Consider the following 25516-nt stretch of genomic DNA (forward strand, 5'->3'; position numbering starts at 1 on the left):
CTTCTCTGCATTGTCCAATGCCTTAGACTCTTATTTAGTGTCTTTTAAGTGTTAGGATCCAGAGAAACCAAGAAGTAAATGGTACTTCCACAGTTATTAAGGATGAGCTATTTCTATACATAGACAATGAATGACAAAGAGGCCACTTTTCAAGTCCCTGAGAGGCACTACACACAGAAAATATGGCAGAAATTCAGAGATGAGAGGTGTCAGAGTGGGAGCCATTAAGAGAGCAGAGCCTCGAAGGTCAAATTCTAGTTGGGGTAACATAGAAATTAGGACCTGGATACGTCTTGAAACAAGAGTATTTAGTAAAGGGAAAAGGGTAGCACAGGTGCAATGTGGGAGAAACCCACAGGGAGCAATGGAGGTTATAGTTTGGCTCAGGCTGGAAGTTCATAAATAGGAGACAAGGTTTGAACTCCTGTGGGAGAAAACATGGATGAGGTATTGAACAGAAAAGAAGATCTGGTGATTTCTCACCATTCATGATCTCTTTATATCAGTAAGAATGAGTTCAACCACATCTATCTATTAAATATTTACTAAGCACACTATATATATATATATATAAAATATGTAATTATATATATTTATGTATAAATACACAGCTAATGTAAAACTGCACTTTCTTAAAACATTTCTAAACAGAGTGAATATGGTCAGTGAAAATAAATGGACTTTAAGGATTGACAAGAATCGGTTCTAATCCTGGTTCAACAGCTTTCTAGGTGTGTGATATTTGTGAAATTATCTAATGTTTCAAATACTACTTTCATGTTCTGTTAAATGGGGAAGAGTTATCTCTCAATGAGTTACTGCCATTTGTGTAACTACTGGATCAGAGGGATGAGACATTACCCAAATACCCCTCAACAGTGAAACCCATGATTGCTATAAAAATTCCAGAGAAAAAAATATTTTAAAAGATTTGCAAGAAAAAAAAAAGTTAAAATCATACACAATCACATTTAGAAGCCAACACTGTAATATTTTGTCCACGTTTTTTCCTAACTCTATAATAAAATATGTTTTAAATGCTGCAGTGGAAGTTTATGGGTTGATGGAACATCCAGAGGTAAACTGTAAATTCCTGAGAGGGTAGATGATAAAAGAGGTCTGTGTGCCTGCATCAGCAAAATAAGTGGCAGCCAGAGGCCAGATAATACAAGGAAGGCTGAGAGAAGAAACCAATAAGAAGAACACAAAGAAAGCAGAATCCACATGTAGAATAGAGTTTGTGTAAAACCCCAGAGGAAGAATCGTGGCACAGAAATGAGGAAAACAGGCAATAGTTGGGGCAATAACAGAGGCAGCTTCATTAACCATATTCAGCTGTTGTTTCAGTCAGAAACCTAGCTTGTGTTACCGAGACCTAAGCAGAAGACAACTTGATTTGGGGGCCTAGAAGGTAGAAAAATATGGAGTAGCAGGAAGAATAATCATTCAGAAAGAGCAGTTGTAGTGGTGTGTACCTGCAATCCCAGCGACTCGGGAGGCTGAGGTGGGAAGATCGCTTGAGCCCAGAAGATCAAGGCCAGTTTGGGCAACATAGTGAGACCCCTGTCTCTAAAAAATAAAAAATTAATAAAATAAAAAATACGCCAGAGAGAAGGGCCCATGAACAAAAGTAAGGGTGATGGAGTAAGTAGAAACAGTGTATGGTGTTTTCAGCCACACTGCATGATATAGATTAAGCATTTGGAACATCTCAACCCCTCATCATTAACCCTTTTTACTATTTAGGGAAAAAAAAGTGCAGCTCGATGCCAACATTTATTTTTACATTAACAACTCAAACTCTTTGAGGTTAAAGTAAATCTGACTGATTTTCAACGTGAAAATAAAATATAAAAACTGTTCTTGGAGCTATTTCTAAACAGAATTAACATCAGAATTGTTTCACTCATCAGAATCATCTGTTCTGGAAAAATTGGATTCATCAAGTCAATCTTCGGCCAGCAACTCTTCTCAGAACAATGTCAACGTCATGCGTAGGAAGGCTATGTTTTCTAGAATACGACATTTTCAGCAATTGAGAATTACTATATTTTGTAAGTGGAAATACCACTACTAAAAACACAATCCTATAAATAGAATGATGTCTTTTGTTTACAACGTTGATATGCTAGAGCAATGCGAAAATGATAATAAAAGCGAGGTATTTCTGGCAAAGTTGTCTTGGGGTAAACGCCGCAGCCACAAGTGCCGTCAGCGAGTATTCTTGGGGCAAATGAGAAAATGGTTAATATTCCCAAATTTCCTCACACTGTACAACTGCACAGTCGCGTACCTGCAGCGGACAGAGAGAGAGGGAGAGAAGGAGAGAGTGTTTCAGGCAGATAGTAATACTTATTAATTGTTATGTTCTAGGCACCTGACATAGTATACAGCAGTGCCTGGGTTGAATTATGTGCCTCCAAGAGATATGTTCAATTCCTACACCCCTGATGAAGTTAAGATGAAGTCATGCTGTGTTGGGGTGAGTCCCAAATCCAATGACTGATGTTACTATAAGGAGCAAGAGATTTGGAGACCGACAGACAGGGAAGGCTGTGGGAAGAGAGAAGCAGAGGCTGGGGTTGGTGAAGCTGCAGGCCACGGGGTGCCAAGGATCCCCAGATGCTAGAAAGAGGCAAGAAAGCATTCTTCCTTGGAGCCTTCTGAGGGAGCAGGTTTGCTGACACCCGGATTTCTGACTTCAAGCCTCCAGAACTATGAAAGAATAAATTCCTGTTGTTTTAAGCCATCCAGTTTGTGATCCTTTGTAATGGTAGCTCTTGGATTTAATTGGTGGAGAAAGGGGCTTATTATTCCTAATAAGCCTATAAATGCTAAATACGCTATATAACTTATCTCTAGCAGTGCTGAATGTTTTGAAGAATAGTGTCACAAAGGTCTACCCATACTGCTTTGATAGATCGTCCTGGGATAGCATGTCTGACAGGCAAGCAACTGTCAGATGAAAAGCTTTCTAAAGGAAAGAATAAGTTCAAAGACGGAGAGCCTTGGAAAAGAAAGAGAAAGAATGAGGTTGGTGCATCCGTGGATCAAAAGATCAGTGTAGCTGGAGTGTGGTAAGGGAAGGTAGATGGAGATGGAGTTAGAAAGGAAATCTGGACCAGGCCACCGAGATCATGAAAAGGAGTTTGGAATCCGTATTAATTGCAATAGAATGGCATGGAAATGAGGAAGCAGAAAGATTTATGCCCTAGCAGATGATTTGGACTGCAATGTGGACAGTGTAATCAGGAGAACAAAAGAAAAACAGGAGGTCCGTGCAGAGCTATTGCAGTGGTGTAGGTGAGAAATTGTGGTGCTTGGTCTGGGACCAGTTTAGATGTGCCAATTGTGTTAGGCCATGTCCATGGGTACTTACCCATATATGTGTAAGTCTAAGCTTGAGAAAGAAGGGAAACAATTGGAGGAAAAAATATTAAGAGTCAATGATGTAGGGTTTATATTTAAGCCATGAGACCAGATGAGATTGTCAACTTCAGAACTTTCTTGTCTTTTAATTAGCAATTTACACATTCGTGCTAATAGCATGCAGGGAGAAGAGGAGTATGAATAGAATCAGGGCTTTCCCACCATGGCCTAGTAAATCAAGAGTGAGAAAATGTGGCTGAGAAAGAGCCGGTGAGAACACAAGGAAAACAAACAAGGAGCGTGTAGGGGCAGGAACGGAAAGGAGTACTCCATATAGGAAGCAGTGGTAATCACATAAAATGCTGCTGAAAAGTTGGGTGCTATTTCTGACCTTGGGAAGAGCAATTTACATAGTCTGGGGCTGTGAGTGCCTGATTGAAGGGACTAGAGGAAAGGAAGGGAGGTAAAGAAGTGGGAACCAGTGGAAAGGCCTAAACTCAGAGGCCTCATTCTAAAAACAGACTTCGGGAAGCTGTTGGAGAGGATAAATAACTGGTCAGAATTGCGAGATCAATTCTGGTGTGTCATTGGTTACACAGCTAGGGCCTGAGATGGGAACTGCTGTTGACTAATTTTTCCCCTTGTGTCTCAGTATTTGAGTAGTAACATGACAAGTCTGCTTGTTCTGACTAAGCAAAGCCACTCAACAATAACCTAACCTTTTACTTTATAATTCCCTACTTGATATAAGATTTATGTAATTGCAGATTTTGTTCATTCTATTAATATTGGCTACAGGGACAAACCCCTTTATGCAATGAGTACCTGGATCAGTGGTCTCGGGCAAATGCCGTGATTCAAAAATGCCACCAGCTCGTGAAAAAGATGAAGATTCACACAAATACAAAATTATTTGAATTAAGAACAAAGTTTGCAGTGATGGCAACCTCTCACACCTCTCCTTATCCTCTCCCTGCTATTGTCAAGGAGGTGGTATCCTCTCATGACTGTACAGAGCAAAGCAGGGGAGGAGGATGAAATATTGCAGAAGGAGAGAAGATTTTCATAATTCACGTGACCCTCCATGACATGGATATCTTTGTGATGTTGTGTTGCTTCTTCCCAAGTTTCCCTTAGGTTTGCTGGGGATAAGAAGGCTCAAATCACTGCAAACTAGTTTGACCATCAGAACTTCAGTAACCATGGCCATGCAGAAAGGTCCAATCTGGACACCAAAAACATTTATTTTCTGATTATAAAAGGTTTAAATCTTCATTACAGAATACCAATAGAAAACACAAAACATGTATTGCTATTTCCATGGACGAGTCACTGTTCTGACTGCTCTGTGTCTAATAATTTCAACAGCTCTGTGAGATGGGTGCTATAATAATCACCGTTTATAGATACAAGAAGGGAGACATAGGAGTTAAGTAATTTACCTGCAGTGGTTAATTCTGTGGATCAACTTGGCTGGGCTAAGGTTCCCAGATATGCAGTCAAACTTTTAGTGTGCTTTTAGATGAGATTAACATTTAAATGGGCGGACTTTAAGTAAAGCAAATTGTGCTCCATAATATGAGTGGGCCTCATCCAATCAGTTGAGGCTTGAAAAAAGAGAAAAAAAGAATCCCTGGAGGAGGAAAGAATTCTGCCAGCACATTGCTTTGACTTGAACTGCATCATTGGCTCCTACCTATGTCTCCAGCCTACTGGTCCACCCTGCAAATTGTGGACTTGGCAGCCTCCGTAATTGCATGAGCCAAGTTCCTAAAATAAATCTTTCTATATATATATATATATACAGACATCCTATTGGCTCTGTTCCTCTGGAGAACAGTGACTCAAGGTCATTGCTCAAGGTCACACAGCTAGAAAGGTAGTCTCTCTCTCTCCCCCGTCCCCTTCTCTGTCGATCTCTGTCTGTCACACACACACACACACACACACACACACACACACACACTACCCCAATTTTCCTTTGGGGTTCTACCCTTCCTCTTGCGTGCAGCTTTAGAGATTCTTGCCCTACTCTAGCTGAGAGTTTTCTTAGGATGCAATTAAAGCAAAAAAGCCTTCTTCCTGGAATGAATAAGGATGCAAATTGGTTGGAAGTGATTCATTCTGACAGTGCCAGACTTAAGACATCCACTGCCTCCCCCTCTTGAGACCTCTTCAGTGGTTCTGTTCCTGCTCTCCCTGAAGTTTTCCTTAAATTACATAAGCTGCTCTATATTTCACCAATACATTTATTTTTGCTTAAGTTTTATCAGAATATTCTATTCTTTTGTTGTTGTTACAACTAGGGAGCCATACATGACACAGGAATATATTAAGATTATTCTACATAATAAAGGATTCCCTGCAAACATGATTTGATAGCTTATTTAGCCAGTTTCCTAGCACTGGTCATTTGTGTTTCCACATTTTCCATCCTTATACACCCCTCTCCAAACATCACTAAGCATACAAATGACAAATGAGGAGGATTACATTAATTTCCAGCAGTTTTTTTTCTCCTGCCCATTTATGCTTACGCAAGTTAACCCACTCCCTGAAATCCACCGCCTTCTTAATCCCTAGTAATCATAAGTGTTGTTACATGTGTTTTCAAAGCAGTCTGTTCTGGTCACATGCAGCATCTCCTGTGTCCCTCTCTCTACACTCTGGCTCCACCATGAGGAGGATCTCTTAGGAAGCCCTTCTATCCCCACTGTAGACGGTGCCTACTCTCAAAGCACCATTGTATACCACAAGTGTGTTAAATCTTCATGATCTCAAAGCCATCAGTTTGTGACCAATCTGTCAGAGCAATCATGGTGTCCAAGAAGGCGTGAACACGCAGCGCAAGTCTTGAAATGAAGATGCCCCATTTGCAATACTTGGGTTCAGAGTCTCCTGAAGTTGAGCATGAACAAGATTCTTTTGTTTTTTGCCTATGACGCAGTTATTCTCAAGCTGAGGACGGCATAATCTTAATAGAAAAGCTGCTTAAAATCTGCAGTGGAAGCTTGAGCTATTTGCTTTATGAAAAGTTGGTGTTGCATCACTCCAAAGCCATCTCCATCCAACTCAACTCCAACTAAGGGAAATGCCAGCCAACATACGCCATGCCATGTCATCTGCTCCCCCAGAACCAATCCCTTTCTCTTCCTCAAAATAAAGTTTAAATTCCTATCAACACATTCAAAGAGATGCCAAAAGGTCAGACCTACAAGACTAGGAAAGAGCTAAACTTTGAGAAAATAAGAAGAGCAGTAAATTTTAAAATTTGTTTTATTGTATCCCAAAAGTACCTGTACATAAGTTAAATAGCCAAAGAGTGCAAATACAATTATAAAACAATAAGTGAAAATCAACTTTCACGTATTCACCACCTAGAAAGACAGCCAATTTCAATACCTTTTTTGGTATTTTTCTAGAGTTTATGCAAATACAAGTAAAATTATGTCTTTTCTCCACTTTAATACAAAAAAGAGGACATTATACATGGTACTTACCTCTTTGATTTTTAACTTAATAATCTATCTTGAAGATCTTGCATATCAGTATATATTTTTAATAGCTAAATATCATTCCACTAAATGTATTAACTTTGTCATTGTTTATATGTGTATTTCCTTTGTCATTTTTTTGTGGTTTCAAATCTTGTACCAGTATGCAAGTATATCTGTAACATACATTGCCATTGAATCAATAAGTAATAGGTTACAGTGTATTTTTAAATGTAACTTTGATACAATAGTCCATATATAATGGTTGTGCTGATTATAATTATATGCTAATCAAATTTATATGAGGACCTGTTTCCCAATGACTTTGCCAAATTGAGTTACCAATGTTTTATATTTTTGCCATTCTATACATATATCTAATTGTGTATGTATATGTTATAAATCTTACATATATATACAAACATATATACATATAATTTAAATCTTAATTTGCATCTCATGAATGAGGCTGAAACTTTTTTCATATTTTAAGTATTATTTGTATTTCCTCTTCTGTAACCTAACTGCTGAGACACTTTGGTTTTTTATTAGATGTGGGCTTTTGCTTTTGGATTTCTAAGAGTTCTTCACTTATTAAAAATGTAAGTTCTTTGTGATGTTAACTGCAAATAGTATTTTCCATTTTGTCTTTACCTTTAACTTGGCCTATAGTATTTTTATTTTACTTAAATCCTTTTTCTTTTTGCTTGTGTGTTTGCTTTTACTGTTATTGTTTTTTTAACAGCCATTGAATATTTTCATATATTTTGAAATTTTGTGATTATAAATATTGATATGTATCCTTTAAAATTTATTTTACTAGCATTTGGAAAGCCCCTTCTATGAGAAATAAATGTCCTTCAGTCTCAAAAATGTGCTTGTATAATGTGTTAAAAATTTTTCATTTCTCCTATTTTCTTTCTGGAACTTCTATAATTCAAAAGAATATTTGCTGGGGAGATGACAGAAGAGATCCCCTAAATGCAGTGAGGGTGGGCTCCCAGGAGACAAAATACTTAGACCAACATCTAAACCAACTCCTTGCTTTCAGCCCCTACCTGCCCCCTGGCATTTTATGGTGTGTGGCACCTCTAATTCCTGAGCCTTCTCAGGATTCTGCAGGTTAAACAGACTTGCAGTCCACCAGTATCACCCTGTATAGTCATTTAGGTTTCATCTTCCTAACATCTCACTAAGTCATTTACTGTTTCATCATCATCAACTTTCTCTCTTCACATACTATGTATATCTGTAACATACATGAATCGGGGTCGCAGGTATCTCTAGGATTCATAGAATATGGGGTCTTTGTTTCAATTTCTTGATTGCTTCTCAACGAGTTTTAGGAGGAGAAGGGAAAAGAAAGAGATCTCATTCCATGACGGTTGTTTTCTGCATGTCTGTTTAAGATATTCTTCCACTCTCAGAGAGAACTACATCAACTCTGGGGAAGTTTCCTTTTTTGATGAATTGGTTTTAAACTTGGCTGTTAATATCCAAAGCTCTTAAGAAAGCTTGTGTTTAAAATGCTAGCAGTAGATTTTAGGCAAAAAACTAATTTCCTCAAAGGAAAGTAGCCTCAATCATATTACATTCTTTTACACCTGAATGTGGAAAGATAGCCAATGTTCCCAAACAGGCATAGTAAAATAAGTTCCATGTACACAACAGCACTGAGGTGAGAAATTAAGTTGCATATGCATGATGGGAACTTATCTCCTGTTGCCACTGAAGAAGAAATGAAAAAAGATTTTTGTCTTAGAGTTTAAAAATCTTGGTCATAATTTTCTTTTTGGAATCAAGTAGTTTATTCCCAAGGAAATTATGTCTACCTTGTAATAAGTATCATGCAAAGTAACTTATATGAATGTCTAATGTACTTCATTGGATAGCATATAAAAATTAAAACTAAGCCCCATAAACCACAAAATTAGCAGCAATAATCACTAATATGTGGCTCATTGTTGCTGCTTATACAAACTGCTTTCAGTTGTAAAATTAATACTGCACATCTAAATTTGGCTTTTTTCCAGTTTTATATTTTTCAGTTCTATTAATGAAGAGAATTTTATTAGTCCTATTTGGAATTGTTTTGAAGATGAAAACAGAGACACTTTCGAGGTCGAACAAAATATTTCACGTCAATTCTCAAATACCACTAATAAGTAATTTGCTTTGCTTGAGGGTGCATACACTGAGACTGAATTATTCGTTTGCACAAAGCGTAAAATAAGTAGCCCATTAAGGGGTTTGACTCAGGTAAACTCAGAGCCTAATACATACATTAACCAATTCACCCTTCCCTAATAGATGTTACATTACTTAACAAACTGTAAGGTTTATTCACCCATTAACATTGATGGACTGTACATGCATAATTCCCTGTAGCATTTATAGAAGCTGTTCAGGATAATCCCCCACACCAGCAGTGAGAATAACAGACTTTGAAATATGCTAAACTAAAAGTTCACGTGAGTATTTAATCTGTAATCCTCCTCCTAGCTCATCATATTTTCCTGCCCTTTTTCAGGTAAGAGATCTTGTGACTGAAGTGGGTGGGTATAATAAAGTTAGCTTAGAAAATGTACAAGAATGGGGTTTCAAAACAACATTTCCCAGTTTAAATGAGGTAGGAATTAAGACGGCAACAAATTGCTTTGTGCAATTTGAATACTACTGGACCTCATACATCTACATTTGGGGGAAGATTTGAAGGTGACGGACTAAGGACAGACGATATCTTTCTGTGTGAGTTTAAAGAATGTTTGATGGCTGCTGACTGCATCTGTGTTTAAGCTCAGAATTGGTCTGTTTGGGGGCTGGAATCAAACTGGAATGAAAAGCCAGGCAGCTGAGTGTAGTCATCAAAACTGACCAGACAGTTTCAGAATTGTGAGTGATAGTGTCCTGATCTGATGACCCAGATTACATGAGAAACGGGTCAGATGGATGTCTAAGGGTTATTTTCTTGTTGTTGTTGTTGTTTTGGAATAGGAAGGCAACGGTTGAGGGCCGTGAGCTAAATGGTGTTCAGTGGAACGTCTGAATTCTAATTTATAATTTTTAGTCATTTTCTTATAACAATGGTAATAATCACATTTGAAGGATTCAATTTGATTAGATTTTGGAGAGGACAGGTATTTTTCAATCTAGTACAACTTTCCGCTCTTAACAATGATAAAGCTCCCTGAATGTAAGGCAGACAGGAAGGTAATAAGTAAAGTAGAAACTTTACTAGAAATAGTCTGATAAGAATGTAGACAGGCAGCAGCATCCAGTAATTGTCCTAGTGGTCAAGACCTTATCAAAACTTGTAACAGTAAGCAAGAGAAGGTTTAAAAATAACATTTATGGGCAGAGCGAGGGCTGTCAGCTCTGTGAAAAGAAAGGGCAGCTAAATCTGGAAAGACATCTGGATCTGGAAAGGACAGTGCTTGAGGGAAAATGAGAGAGGAAGAGAAAGGGGTGGGGGGTTTCAGGTTTCAGTTCTCTCCTGGAACATTGTCAGCCCACAGTGAAAGCCACTGCAAATGACATTAATTATTGTGAAGGGTTGCAAGCCTCCTCAAATATGGATATAAGATAGTCTAGAATGTAAACTAACTGTGAAAATAGTGTACATGCTATAGTATTCCACAGAACAGTCAAACTTAAGAAAGTCACCTCGAGCCTAAACAAATACGATATTTGGAAATCAAATCATCTAATATACTTCATAACACCTCCTCATCTTCAGTAGCATAACCTTACTTATAAAATTTAGAATTCATATACCTGTATGTTCATGTATTCTAGTTCATATCTGTTATAACATACAGATAGGTAGGTAGATTCTATTCTGCATCTGACTATCTCTGTATTCTATTGTGTGTGTGTGTTTGTGTATGTGTGTGCTCTTGTTCTAGCCTCAGAAAAAGAGAGATGACTTTTCCTCACAAAACAACACTTAAGGCAGTTTGTTAATACAGTTATTAAAATATAATGTGTGTGGGACTTTTTTCAGGACAAATAAGCTTATTTTATCAAATTGCTCCTATGTTTTATTTGTTAAGTATCTTCCTAGTTTTCTATCTTCATACATTCTCTCAAATTTTCCTAAGGCCTGCCTATGCTACTCTATCACTGGGAAGTAATTACAAAATAATAAATAGATTATTATATGAATGATACATATAATAAATTATAAAAATAAACTGAAAGGATATTCTAAAATTTAAAATACCACTTTTTGCCTGGGAATAGATATTTTAAAATATAGAAATAAATATAAATCCCTAATAAACAAGAGTTCTTTCACAGGGACAAGTATATATTAATTAATGGTTCAGTATTTGAACTCCACATCAGACATAAGTGAGAACACTCCAGTCTCATGTCTAAATGTCTCTAATGAAATATGTATTTATAATATACATTTACATACCTCAATATATTTTTGAAAAGTTTTCAAATATTTCACCATCTTTAATCTTCAGAACAACCCCATTATGCAGGAAGGAAAATCATTACTGTCTCGAATTTTACGGGTGAGAAATCAGACGTCAGAGAGGTTAAATGATTTGCTAAAGGTTACAAAGTGAGTCTGTGGAAAGAACGGGTATAATAATTAGTGTCTCCTGAGTCCCTGCTTTCTAAATGTGAATGTCACTCTCTCATTAATAAAGAAAGCTTGTGTTCCAAAATTGCTATATTCATGCAGAATACATTTAATTTTCTTGTGAGGCTAATTTATATTCATATAGCCATTTTACTTGTGTGTCCTACTTGATTTATATTTGTGCAGAAGGCATTATTTTCATTTTATAATTTGGGAGACTGAGGTCCAAGGAAGTTGAATGTTTTGCTAAAATCTTGCAAATAGAGCATGTAGCACATAATATTTACTTTCTTTTTCGTTAGAAAGAAATAAAAACACCATATAGGTAGAGATACATAATTACTAAAATTGAGCTATTGGTCCCAAAGTTAATAATAGATTCTTCGCATCCTCCTGTTCTATCATCTTTGGTATTTCCTTTATTCCTTACACTTGTAACCTCATGATCTGACAGTGGTGGCTGCTGCTCTAAGCATCATAGCAGCATTTGAAGGCAGGAAATGGAGAAGGGGGTTGGTGAAGAAGGCTGGCAGGGGCGTCGAAAATCAGAGCTCCCTCATGTTGCTCAGGAAGGAAGTAAATATTTTCTAGAAACTTCCATAAGACATCAAACTAAGATCTGTTTGGCCAGAAAATCATCTCGAGACCACTTCCTACTGCAATGGAGGTGTGAAAGGTGAACATCTTAGTCTGTTTGTGCTACTAGAACAGACTCTCCAAGATTAGGTATTTTTTTAGGTTGGTACAAAAATGATTGCAGTTTTTGCCAGTAAAAGTAATGGCAAAAAAACTTTTAATGGAAAAAACTGTGATTACTTTTGCACAAACCTAATATAAAAAAGAGAAATTTGTTCTCTCACAGTTCTGGAAGGTAGGAAGTCAAAGACCAAGGCACTGGCAGTTTCCGTTGTCTGATGGGGTTGCAGTCTCTGTTTCCGAGATGCCACTTTGAAAGTTACATCCTCCAGAAGAGAGGAACACTGTCCCTCACATGGCAGAAGGCAGAAGGACAAACATGAATGAACTCCCTTGTCAAGCCCTTTTATAAGGGAGTTCATTCATGAGGTCATGACTTAAATATTTCTCATTAGAGTCCATCTCTCAACAATTTTGCATTGAAGATTAAGTTCCCAACACATGAATTTTTGGGGACATATCAGACCCTAAAACTGTCCCATTTTTGTCCCTACTTTCATATTAGCAGATAAGCAAGGAAAATGAGGTTGGAAATGGTGTCCGGGTTTAGCATTCATTCTTCCTTTTCTCATCCCTCACATTTGTCCTGAGTGATTTCCTAGCAAGACATGCCTTGGCTCTTTAGAAAATATTTCCTTCCTTCACACAGTCTCAGACTTCATTGGCTAAAACTCTTCTCCATTTGACGGACTGCAGTACTCCCCATCAGTGAGCTACCACCAGGCCACCAAGGACAAGAGGCCCCCAAGTTTTCCTCCCAGATGCTTTACAGAGGGCACAGAGTTGCTCATCCAAATTAAATTCCCACAGTATGCAATATGGATCGTTAATGGAGATGCCTAAAGGGATTATGAAAAAAGGCCCTTGAGCTCCATAAGGAATTCAAATGCAGCCAACATCCATTGTAGCTGTCATGGACCTAGCGCATTGAGGCACAAACATCAAAGCAGTGCCAAAGAGCAAAGCTGAAGTCAGCAGGGTACCCTAACACTCTAAAATAGAAAATACTAGTCAATAATGTCTTCCCAGTTGGGGACACCCTTTCTCCCTGAACTGAATTTATTCTGAGAGTTAGCTCTTTCAGTCTTATAGTAGACTATAAATGTGCCTTCACCACCCCACCACGGATCAGTGCCTGTGCAAGAGAGACTGAGAAAACAAGAGATTAGTGAGAGCTACAGCAGACCGTATAAAAGATGACATTTCCAGAATAATAAGCAGTGGATATTTGCGAAAATACTTAGAAGTCAAATAGACTTCTTTGATCTCATTATTCAATTAACAATTATTTAGTGCTTTCTATCTGCCAGGGAGTGATTCGTAATTGAATTATACATAATCTCTGCACTTAAAAAGGTTAGTCTGATAGGAAAGATACATACATACATAAAAAAAAAAATACTCTTATTTGATCCTCACAATGATCTTCAACCCTGAGGTTTGAGAAGGTGTTGTTTGGGTAGACTGAGTAAAAGCTGAGAATACAAAACCAACCCTTGGGCTTCCGTTGCCAGTGGAGCAGGCTGAACTGGTAAGTCTTCCAAACACCAGCTTCCCCTTATTTGAAGACACTGTAATAACCTCTTTTGGGCCATCATCTTGGAGGTGGATGCTTAATCTTCTTGCGACTCACATGTCCACCCCATTTTCCTACTAAACCCATACTTGGGATTAAGTTTCAGAATGCTTCAGCAGAGGAAGTTCAAATACTTTTCTGGGAAAAATAGATTATATCGCAAGAGAATTGCAAACTTTTATTAATTTACATTATTTTATTAATATTGGTATAAACCCAGCATATATGTATGGAAATGAATCCTAGGGGCAATTAGAACCAGGAGGACAGAATATTTACTGGTCAAATTTGTTTGACTTATCAGACCACTTATCAGAAGTTCTGGATTTAAGGTTTTGGCAGATGGAGCTGTTTGTGGCAGATTAGTTGGTTGACTAAAACTTTGACTTATCAGTGGGTTAAATTTAATGAGGCTGAGATGCCAGATCATTCCTGGCATAATATAGACTGAGGAAATCTAAAGGTTTAGGGAGAGAGGAATGTAGGAGTAGATATATCATGCCAATTCACTCCTGCTTACATACACACATACAATTCCTAGAGGGCCCAGAGTACACTCCCTTCATCAATGAATTGGGAAACATATTAGTATAGGAACACAAGCATTTCTGGGATGCCTGTTCTCTGCAGGCCAGGTGTGATGGTGACAGTTATGCTAAGAGTAATTTTGCTCTCTGAATAGCAGAGAACAAGAAACAGCTTATCCAAATATAAGACGGATATACCAGGGACAAAATGGTGTTTATGATTTAACATGTAAGAATTGTTGATGCCAGCTAACTGATCAGAAGCCCTAGAAATAAAGTAGATGAAGAACCTACTAAATGCTGATATATAAATCAAGCCTGGTAGCCATAAAACTGAATGTGTAAATACTTACTGAATAACAAGCAGACCTGTTTTCATTTCAGCTCTGCCATCTGTTGTTGGTGGTAGTATCTCCGGTGGCAGAGCGAAAATGAAAACTTAGGTCTGACTGTCAGTGGTATTACCCTGGACAAGTCATTTAGCTTGTCATGACTTAGACTTGTCTAAGTTATGTAAATTGAAAGTTGGGAGTTTAACTAGATACTACCCAGCTCTAAATTCTCTGCTTCATGTGTCTCTATGTGAAATAAAATGCCTTTCATTCCTGTGCTTTATGCCCACATATTCAGTTACTCCTTAGAAGGCACTTACCCATTAGTTCGTTGGCTTGTTTTTAGGCCAATCACTACCAATCTTCCCTCCCACTCCAGTCCTGTGCTTGATAGGCACGTTTAGAACCATACTTTTTTACTGTCTTAACCTCAGGTAGGTGATACAGTTTGAATATTTGTCCCCTTCATATTTCATATTGAAATTTGATCCCCAATGTTAGGCGTGGGGCCTGGTGGGAGGTGTTTGGGTCATGAGGGTGGGTTCCTCATGAACAGTTTTGTGCTGATCTTGTGATAATGGATGAGTTCTCCCTCTACTAATTCCCAGGAGAGTGTAATAGTTATAAACAGCCTTGGGCTGGGCGCAGTGGCTCATGCCTGTAATCCCAGCACTTTGGGAGGCCGAGGCAGGTGGATCACAAGGTCAGGAGATCGAGACCATCCTGGCTAACACAGTGAAACCCCATCTCTACTAAAAATACAAAAAAATTAGCCGGGTGTGGTGGTGGACACCTGTAGTCCCAGCTACTCAGGAGGCTGAGGCAGGAGAATAGCTTGAACCCGAGAGGCAGAGCTTGCAGTGAGCTGAGATTGGGCCACTGTACTCCAGCCCGGGTGACAGAGCAAGACTGCATCTCAAAAACAAAAAACAAAAAACAAAAACAGCCTTGGCACCTCTTTCCTGGCCTTCCTCCCTCATATGATACACCAGCTCCTCTTTGAATTTCACCACGAATGGAAAACAGAAGCTTCCTGAGCCCCTTAGAGTGGATGCTGAAACCATACTTCTTATACAGCCTGCAGACCTGCGAGGCAAATAAACCTCTTTTCTTTGTAAATCACCCAGCCTCAGGTATTCCTTTATAGCAGCGGATAACACACTAAGACAGTAGTTATGCATGGTGGTTTGTTCTTTTTGTCAATCTCATCATGACCCCTGTGATCACATTCTTGGCTGACTTTTCCTGAGTGCAAATTTGCTTTGGGAATGACTCAGGGTCATGGTGGCTGCACCTCCTCAACCAGTTCTCCTTCTCAGTTCCCCTTGAAACTGAATGACCTGTGGTTTCTCTGACTAGCATTTCCATTCAGTGTCTAAATCTTTGCTCCTAACACTATAAAAGTATGTTCTACTAGCGTTGCATGGGTTAGTATTATAATAATTTACAATTTTGCCCTGCTTTCAAATGATGTATGGAGGATTTCCTGAATGAACAGTGACTGTAATTGCTGAGGATATTGAGCTTTATCAGCCAATTACTGAGCACAGATGATTGCTTTCAAGTATTCCTCACAGCATACTTGAAATAAAAAGCAACTGGCCCAGTTATGTCAGTGAATTTCACTGCTTCCACCCATGGGCTTGAGGGGCAGAGGCGGCAAAAAGCCTTTGCACTGGAGAAGATAAATTCAGCACGAACAGCCTCTGCCTTCCAATTCCTATTCCCTATGACCAGCATTTTCACAGAACCTCCGGGGCTGTGCTTTCTGCTCTGTTATAATCCATTTCTTTAATGGCAATGTCAGGCAAAGGTCTTAGTAAGGAAGCCTTTAGCTTGAGCTCTTTAAAAGGGCAAAAACAACAAAACAGTTTTCAGAAAAAGAAGAAAATAATCTCATTTTCATTGTTTTTTGTTGTTGTTGTTCTCAGTTTTGTTTCCTTCTCTTTATTCCTATAGTAAGAATAATTCGTAGGTAGTGTTTTCCCCCCTTTAATACCAGGTCTTGACAGTTGAATAATTCCTCATGTTTGCTGTAGAGCTTTCTCTTGTGCTGTTGATGTAGTTAATCATTCATCTATAGTCTGGTTGTAACTCCTATAAGCATAGCAACTGAAATCAGTAGATCTTGTATTTTATTACTGTCTAGACACGTATCATGCTCAGTCAGCTTATCCTTTGATCTTAGAACATCCTGGAAAATATGAAACTAGAGGAGGCAATAGGAGAGATGAATGAGGAAATATGTGCTTAAAAAGGAGTTCATTAATCAAAATCCAATTATCTAAAGGCTGGATATTGTAAGCAAAACCTCATTTTTGGGGAGGAAACAGCAGATATCAACCCAAATTAGATGCTCAGATGTGTAGAAGGCCTGTCTATAAGGGGTGGCTAAAATTCACAGTAAGTGTAATTAGATGAGAATAATATATTTACCAGGGACTCTTGAGAAGATGACTCTGAGTTGTTGGAAATAATGTTCTAGAGGCACTTGAGATGGAGGTAAGATCCTCAAGATGCATGCTCAAGTTATTTTCAAAACCACAATTACTTTTGCACCAAACTAATAACAGTTGAGGTTTAGCAAACTGTTTTGAAGAGAGTATGATCGGCAATTCCCTCCAAGTGGGCATGCAAAATTTGGGGCCAGAGACAAACTGCTGATAAAGTAGAAGAAAGCACTGTCACCAGAAGACTACCTTTTCTCTAGCTTCCCTTCAACTCTGTTAGAGATCTTCATAAAACATATGTTGAAAAATACAGAAAGATGGCACCTATTGGAAGGTGGAGGCTGGGAAGAGAGGATCAAGAAAAATAACTACTGGGTACTGGGCTTAATACCTGGGTGACAAAGTAATCTGTACAACAAACCCCCATGACACAAGTTTATCTATATAACAAACCTGCACATGTACCCCTGAACTTAAAAGTTTAAACAAAATAAAAAACAATACAGAAAAATACATAAAGAATATAACTTGAAGAGAACCAAACTGCAGGCCTACCAGTAGCTCTGCTGGTTTAGCCTTCAATCATATTCATTGATTGAAGGAAAATCTATATTTCAACACAGGGCCAATAAGAATGGTTCCATTTTAAAAGAATACTGTAAAGAAAAATAAGAAGTCTATTTCTGATGTGTAAACCTTTTGATTATGTATGTGTGTTTACATCATCACAGCCTTGCACATTCCATCAATGCACAGATCTCCCATTTTCCCTTTGAAGTCAAGCTTTTTTAAAGAGCTGTGTCTGGTAGCTGTTCCTGCATCCTCTCCTCCTATTTACTCCTCAGTTAACCCAGGTAAGAAGCTTTCATCCCATTAATCTTTTGAAACTCTCTGGAAAGAGTGATCAGTCATCTTCAAATTGCCAAATGCAAAGGATATTTTCCTAATCACGTGCAGCCCCTGTAGCAGTAGCTCAATATCTATCAGATTATTAAAGAACACATAGAAGATCACAAACTCCAGCAATGTAAGTTTATTCAAAAATCCACTATTGCCAATAAAATGAACTTTGTCCTGAATTGGACAATACGGTTCATCTTTTCATCAAGACATGGCCTTTACTCAACTTCAGGGTGTCAACAAGTACATAGCACCTCACCTTGAATATGACAGGGGGAGTCATTTCTCCTGCCAACAAGAAAAGAATCAATTTCAAATCTGGCATTAGAAATTCAAATAATAGGAATAGGAGCCAAGATGGCTGAATAGGAACAGCTCCAGTCTACAGCTCCCAGCGTGAGCAACACAGAAGACGGGTGATTTCTGCATTTCCTACTGAAGTACCAGGTTCTTCTCACTGGGGAGTGTCGGACAGTGGGTGCAGCGCACCGAGCATGAGCCGAAGCAGGGCGAGGCATTGCCTCACCTGGGTAGTGCAAGGGGTCAGGGAATTCCCTTTCCTAGTCAAAGAAAGGGGTGACAGATGGCACCTGGAAAATCGGGTCACTCCAACCCTAATACTGTGCTTTTTCAATGGTCTTAGCAAACGGCACACCAGGAGATTATATCCCGCGCCTGGCTTGGAGGGTCCTATGCCCACGGAGCCTCACTCATTGCTAGCACAGCAGTCTGAGATCAAACTGCAAGGTGGCAGCGAGGCTGGGGGAGGGGCACCCACCATTGCCGAGGTTTGAGTAGGTAAACAAAGCAGCCAGGAAGCTTGAACTGGGTGGAGCCCACCGCAGCTCAAGGAGGCCTGCCTGCCTCTGTAGACTCCACCTCTGGGGGCAGGGCATCGCCAAACAAAAGGCAGCAGAATCCTCTGCAGACTTAAATGTCCCTGTCTGACAGCTTTGAAGAGAGTAGTGGTTCTCCCAGCACTCAGCTGGAGATCTGAGAATGGACAGACTGCCTCCTCAAGTGGGTACCTGACCCCTGAGTAGCCTAACTGGGAGGCACCCCCCAGTAGGGACAGACTCACACCTCACATGGCCGGGTACTCCTCTGAGACAAAAAACTTCCAGAGGAACCATCAGGCAGTAACATTTGCTGTTCACCAATATCCACTGTTCTGCAGCCTCCACTGCTGATACCCAGGCAAACAGGGTCTGGAGTAGACCTCCAGCAAATTCCAACAGACCTACAGCTGAGGGTCCTGACTCTTAGAAGGAAACTAACAGACAGAAAGGACATCCACATCCACACCAAAACCCCATCTGTACGTCACCATCATCAAAGACCAAAGGTAGATAAAACCACAAAGATGGGGAAAAAACAGAGCAGAAAAACTGGAAACTCTAAAAAATCAGAGTGCCTCTCCTCCTCCAAACGAACGCAGCTCCTCACCAGCAACGGAACAAAACCGGACGGAGAATGACACTGACAAGTTGAGAGAAGAAGACTTCAGATGATCAAATTACTCTGAGCTAAAGGAGGAAGTTCGAACCCATGACAAAGAAGTTAAAAATCTTGAAAAAAAAAAATTAAACAAATGGCTAACTAGAATAACCAATGCAGAGAAGTCCTTAAAGGACCTGACGGAGCTGAAAACCAAGGCACGAGAACTACATGATGAACGTACAAGCCTCAGTAGCCGATCTGATCAACTGGAAGAAAGGGTATCAGTGATGGAAGATCAAATGAATGAAATGAAGTGAGAAGAGAAGTTTAGAGAAAAAAGAATAAAAAGAAACAAAGCCTCCAAGAAATATGGGACTATGTGAAAAGACCAAACCTACGTCTGATTGGTGTACCTGAAAGTGACGGGGAGAATGGAACCAAGTTGGTCCTGGATATTATCCAGGAGAACTTCCCCAATCTAGCAAGGCAGGCCAACATTCAAATTCAAGAAATACAGAGAACGGCACAAAGATACTCCTCGAGAAGAGCAACTCCAAGACACATAATTGTCAGATTCACCAAAGTTGAAATGAAGGAAAAAATGTTAAGAGCAGCCAGAGACAAAGGTCGGGTTACCCATAAAGGGAAGCCCATCAGACTAACAGCTGATCTCTTGGCAGAAACTCTACAAGCCAGAAGAGAGTGGGGGCCAATATTCAACATTCTTAAAGAAAAGAATTTTCAACCCAGAATTTCATATCCAGCCAAACTAAGCTTCATAAGTGAAGGAGAAATAAAATACCTTACAGACAAGCAAATACTGGAGATTTTGTCACCACCAGGCCTGCCCTAAAAGAGCTCCTGAAGGAAGCACTAAACATGGAAAGGTACACTGCAAAAACATACCAAATTGTAAAGACCATCGAGACTAGGAAGAAACTGCATCTACTAACGAGCAAAATTACCAGCTAACATCATGATGACAGGATCAAATTCACACATAACAATATTAACCTTAAATGTAAATGGGCTAAATGTTCCAATTAAAAGACACAGACTGGCAAATTGGATAAACAGTCAAGACCCATCAGTGTGCTGTATTCAGGAAACCCATCTCACATGCAGAGACATATCTAGGCTCAAAATAAAGGGATGGAGGAAGATCTACCAAGCAAATGGAAAACAAGAAAAGGCAGGGGTTGCAATCCTAGTCTCGGATAAAACAGACTTTAAACCAACAAAGATTAAAAGAGACAAAGAAGGCCATTACGTAACAGTAAAGGGATCAATTCAACAAGAAGAGCTAACTATCCTAAATATATATGCACCCAATACAGGAGCACACAGATTCATACTGCAAGTCCTTAGAGACCTAGAAAGAGACTTACACTCCTACACAATAATAATGGGAGACTTTAACACCCCACTGTCAACATTAGACAGATCAACAACACAGAAAGTTAACAAGGATATCCAAGGCTGGGCGCAGTGGCTCACACCTGTAATCCCAGCACTTTGGGAGGCCGAGGTGGGCGGATCACGAGGTCAGGAGATCAAAACCATCCTGGCTAACACGGTGAAACCTTGTCTCTACTGAAAATACAAAAAATTAGCCAGGCACAGGAGCGGGCGTCTGTAGTCCCAGCTACTTGGGAAGCTGAGGCAGGAGAATGGCGCGAACCTGGGAGGCGGAGCTTGCAGTGAGCCGAGATCGTGCCACTGCACTCTAGCCTAGCGGACAGTGCCAGACTCCATCTCAAAAAAAAAAAAAAAAAAAAAAAAAAAAACCACACAAGGATATCCAGGAATTGAATTCAGCTCTGCAGCAAGTGGACCTAATAGACATCTAAAGAACTCTCCACCCCAAATCAACAGAATATACATTCTTCTCAGCACCACACCACACTTATCCAAAATTGACCACATAGTTGGAAGTAAAGCATTCCTCAGCAAATATAAAAGAACAGAAATTATAACAAACTGTCTCTTAGACCACAGTGCAATCAAACTAGAACTCAAGATTAAGAATCTCACTCAAAACTGCTCAACTACATGGAAACTGAATAACCTGCTCCCGAATTGCTACTGGGTACATAATGAAATGAAGGCAGAAATAAAGTTGTTCTTTCAAACCAATGAGAACAAAGACACAACATTTCAGAATCTCTGCGACACATTCAAAGCAGTGTGTAGAGGGAAATTTATAGCACTAAATGCCCACAAGAGAAAGCAGGACAGATCTAAAATTGACACCCTAATATCACAATTAAAAGAACTAGAGAAGCAAGAGCAAACACATTCAAAAGCTAGCAGAAGGCAAGAAATAACTAAAATCAGAGCAGAACTGAAGGAAATAGAGACACAAAAAACCCTTCAAAAAATCAATGAATCCAGGAGCTGGTTTTTTGAAAAAATCAACAAAATTGATAGACCACTAGCAAGACTAATAAAGAAGAAAAGAGAGAAGAATCAAATAGACGCAATAAAAAATGACAAAGGGGATATCACCACCGATCCCAGAAATAAAAACTACCATCAGAGAATACTATAAACACCTCTACACAAATAAACTAGAAAATCTAGAAGAAATGGATAAATTCCTCAACACATACATCCTTCCAAGACTAAACCAGGAAGAAGTTGAATCTCTGAATAGACCAGTAACAGGCTCTGAAATTGAGGCAATAATTAATAGCTTACCAACCAAAAAAAGTCCAGGACCAGATAGATTCACAGCCAAATTCTACCAGAGGTACAAGGAGGAGCTGGTACCATTCCTTCTGAAACTATTCCAATCAATAGAAAAAGAGAGAATCCTCCCTAACTCATTTTATGAAGCCAGCATCATCCTGATACCAAACCTTGGGAGAGATACAACAAAAAAAGAGAATTTTAGACCAATATCCCTGATGAACATTGGTGCAAAAATCCTCAATAAAATACTGGCAAACCAAATCCAGCAGCACATCAAAAAGCTTATCCACCATGATCAAGTGGGCTTCATCCCTGGGATGCAAGGCTGGTTCAACATATGCAAATCAATAAACATAATCCAGCATATAAACAGAACCAAAGACAAAAACCACATGATTATCTCAATAGATGCAGAAAAGGTCTTTGACAAAAATTCAACAACACTTCATGCTAAAAACTCTCAATAAATTAGGTATTGATGGGATGTATCTCAAAATAATAAGAGCTATCTATGACAAACCCACAGCCAATATCATACTGAATGGGCAAAAACTGGAAGCATTGCCTTTGAAAACTGGCACAACACAGGGATGCCCTCTCTCACCACTCCTATTCAACATAGGGTTGGAAGTTCTGGCCAGGGCAATCAGGCAGGGGAAGGAAATAAAGGGCATTCAATTAGGAAAAGAGGAAGTCAAATTGTCCCTGTTTGCAGATGACATGATTGTATATCTAGAAAACCCCACTGTCTCAGCCCAAAATCTCCTTAAGCTAATAGGCAACTTCAGCAAAGTCTCAGGATACAAAATCAACGTGCAAAAATCACAAGCGTTCTTATACACCAATCACAGACAAACAGAGAGCCAAATCATGAGTGAACTCCCATTCACAATTGCTTCAAAGAGAATAAAATACCTAGGAATCCAACTTACAAGGGATGTGAGGGATCTCTTCAAGGAGAACTACAAACCACTGCTCAATGAAATAAAAGAGGATACAAACAAATAGAAGAACATTCCATGCTCATGGGTAGGAAGAATCAGTATCATGAAAATGGCCATACTGCCCAAGGTAATTTATAGATTCAATGCCATCCCCATTAAGCTACCAATGACTTTCTTCACAGAAATGGAAAAAACTACTTTAAAGTTCATATGGAACCAAAAAAGAACCTGCATTGCCAAGTCAATCCTAAGCAAAAAGAACAAAGCTGGAGGCATCACACTACCTGACTTCAAACTATATTACAAGGCTACCGTAACCAAAACAGCATGGTACTGGTACCGGTACCAAAACAGAGATATAGACCAATGGGACAGAACAGAGCCCTCAGAAATAATGCTGCATATCTACAACCATCTGATCTTTGACAAACCTGACATAAGCAATGGGGAAAGGATTCCCTATTTAATAAATGGTGCTGGGAAAACTGGCTAGCCATATGTAGAAAGCTGAAACTGGATCCCTTCCTTACACCTTACACAAAAACTAATTCAAGATGGATTAAAGACTTAAATGTTAGACCTAAAACCATGAAAACCCTAGAAGAAAACCTAGGCAATACCATTCAAGACATAGGCATGGGCAAGGACTTCATGTCTAAAACACCAAAAGCAATGACAACAAAACCCAAAATTGACAAATGGGATCTAATTAAACTAAAGAGCTTCTGCACAGCAAAAGAAACTACCATCAGAATGAACAGGCAACCTACAGAATGGGAGAAAATTTTTGCAATCTACCCATCTGACAAAGGGCTAATATCCATAATCTACAATGAACTCAAACAAATTTACAAGACAAAAACAAACAACCCCATCAAAAAGTGGGCAAAGGATATGAACAGACACTTCTCAAAAGAAGACATTTATGCAGCCAAAAGACACATGAAAAAACACTCATCATCACCGGCCATCAGAGAAATGCAAATCAAAACTACAATGAGATATCATCTCACACCAGTCAGAATGGCGATCACTAAAAAGTCAGGAAACAACAGGTGCTGGAGAGGATGTGGAGAAACAGGAATACTTTTACACTGTTGGTGGGACTGTAAACTAGTTCAACCACTGTGGAAGTCAGTGTGGCAATTCCTCAGGGATCTAGAACTAGAAATACCATTTGACCCAGCCATCCCATTACTGGGTATATACCCAAAGGATTATAAATCATGCTGCTATAAAGACACATGCACACGTATGTTTATTGTGGCACTATTCACAATAGCAAAGACTTGGAACCAAGCCAAATGTCCAGTAATGATAGACTGGATTAAGTAAATGTGGTGCATATACACCATGGAATATTATGCAGCCATAAAAAAAATGATGAGTTCATGTCCTTTGTAGGGACATAGATGAAGCTGGAAACCATCATTCTCAGCAAACTATCACAAGGACAAAAAACCAAACACTGCATGTTCTCACTCATAGGTGGGAATTGAACAATGAGAACACATGGACACAGGAAGGGGAACATCACACACCAGGGCCTGTTGTGGGGTGGGGGAGGGGGGAGGGATAGCATTAAAAATATACCTAATGTTAAATGACAAGTTGCTGGGTGCAGCACACCAACATGGCACATGTATACATACGTAACTAACCTGCACGTTGTGCACAGGTACCCTAAAACTTAAAGTATAATTTAAAAAAATGCAAATCAAATTTACATCCCCTTCTGCATATACAAATATCATCCTCAGACCAATTCACTTTCCACACTGCTTACATACGTTTGCTCTTAAATATATAGTGCTTTAGAGGCTAGCGCATCTCTCTTAAGGCCAGCAGCATGCATGTATATTTGCTCCTTAGCAATACTGAGATTATATCAATTCCTGGCTTTCCTTACAGTGTAGAATAACAGCTCAGCATGTTTGATCTTCCGTAAAGTATTTTCTGCCCACCTCTGCAGCCCCACTTTTGTAACCACCATTTTCTTTCTATTTCTGCTTCTTCACTTTAGTGAACAATTTCTTTGCATTTGTCATGATACACCTCCCACAGGAGGCAAGCCACACCTGGCTGAGGCCCCCAAATCTATCTCTCAAGTTTATTTTATTCCTTCCCCCACCCTCCCTTATTGAGCTAGGGATTCTTCTGAAAATTAGTTTCTTTTCCGTGAATTTTTTTTTACCAATGGCTTTCACATTTCCCTCTCTGGTAAATCTTCTCCATCTTCTTTGTCCATTCTATTTCAGTTTCCTCTATGCCTCTCTCTTCCTCATCCCTTTCCTTAAGTCCTAACTTGCACAGAAGACTGCCATACTCAAACCCGAATAACATTTGTTTTCAGTTATAGAATCAAAAATTAACATTTTTCCAATTACAAAAATAGTGTAAGTTCATTATAACAAATAGAAAATATAGAAAAAGACAAAGCATGAATTCAAACAGTTTTCTGTTGTCTAAGGGTGATGCCCATACAGAACCACACACC

At 39.1% G+C, this 25516-nt stretch overlaps 1 long non-coding RNA gene across 1 annotated transcript in view; it reads right to left on the bottom strand.

Annotated features, from left to right (window-relative positions):
- LOC105739640 overlaps window positions 1-25516 on the bottom strand; it is a 316721-nt gene that overhangs the window by 167316 nt on the left and 123889 nt on the right. The window contains exon 3 of the long non-coding RNA XR_001115590.2: window positions 1476-1569. This is a non-coding gene — a long non-coding RNA (uncharacterized LOC105739640). The remainder of the gene's footprint in view (window positions 1-1475; window positions 1570-25516) is intronic.

Source organism: Nomascus leucogenys, chromosome 4 (assembly GCF_006542625.1).
Source record: "Nomascus leucogenys isolate Asia chromosome 4, Asia_NLE_v1, whole genome shotgun sequence".
NCBI lineage: Eukaryota > Metazoa > Chordata > Mammalia > Primates > Hylobatidae > Nomascus > Nomascus leucogenys.